The sequence below is a fragment of the Echinococcus granulosus genome (assembly GCF_000524195.1).
Source record: "Echinococcus granulosus chromosome Unknown EG_S00288, whole genome shotgun sequence".
NCBI lineage: Eukaryota > Metazoa > Platyhelminthes > Cestoda > Cyclophyllidea > Taeniidae > Echinococcus > Echinococcus granulosus.
The window spans coordinates 1-1,299 of NW_020170668.1; positions in this window are offsets into that span (position 1 = coordinate 1).

Genomic DNA, 1,299 nt, shown 5'->3' on the forward strand with positions numbered 1-1,299 from the left:
AGATAAATAAGCAGACGAGCTGACTGGGAGGTATATAGGCGGGTAGAAAAACATCCTGTTGATTTCGTCACAAGTAAATACATGTCAGATTATGAGAACGTTTACTATTCAAAAGCTGCAAATAGTAAAACAAAATTAAAATTGAGAGTGCACAAAATTTTCTTAAAAAAACACGAGGTTGTACAGCCCAAATTAGATTTTGTTTTTAAAGGTTTTTAGGTTACTATTATTTCATGCTTTGAATTACTACCTATTTTCTTAATATATCCAAAATTTGTTTGACCACATCACTAATTCTAATTTTCTCACTCCCGTGCATCGGTTATAGATGTGATCTGATGGGTATGTTCTGGGCTTCTGCTGCTCAATAAGACATTTTTAGGCAAGCTCGTTGCGTGAAGTAGGTAAGCAATTACGCAGAAATATATTTATTGTTCGCTACTTCACCTTCAGAGTTTGCGCTTGACCGAACTGTCGCAGGACAGAATCGCTTGGTTTTGGGATGACTTTTGGGGCGAGGACGATCTGGAAAGTCTGCTTATGTGTAGTGGTTATTGTAATGGTATGTCAAATGTTATTCATGGGTAGTAATCGTTCTGAGTGATAAAAGTTGCGTATTCGCCCTCCTTATTCATACATATAGACAATTGAATTCAGGTGCTTGATATGGCATCGCTTCACCTGTAGTTTCCAAAGGTAATATATATGGCATATTCGTGACAGCCTTGTCATCTGTAAAGACGGAAAGCGAATTTGTGAGGTACGCAAGAAGCGGTACAACGCGTCCGCTTGCCTACGACCTAATTGTCAATGGATCTGCGGCCGAAGCTTTCTCTATTAAAGACGTTAAGCGGTTAAACAGCGATAAGGTACTAGCCAGCGTTTGGGACTCGGCTGGGCCAGGACTGCCTTCTGTGAGTAACCTGTCTTGCTGTTAACTTACTTGTATTCTTTTGCTACCCTTAGACCAGTATTCACAAACATTCTTGTGCACTTCTATAAATAATATCGAAATGACGGTTTGACTGTTCAATGCTCCATATTTAGAGCGTAATGCGTGTGTCATTTTATTTTCGTTGCTCCTTGTTTCCATGCCTGCTTATCGTCGACTATAGTTGTATGAGAAACTTTGCCGCGAATATAACTGAAGTATGTTAATAAAATGTGTAGCTCACTTATTACCATCACGATAAAAATTCACTCGTTTATATGTAGGTTGGGGTGAAAATAAATCCATATAAATGTTTCTAGTAACACAAGATTTGAAAGGTACCATTGGACCTACTATCTTCGGCATTC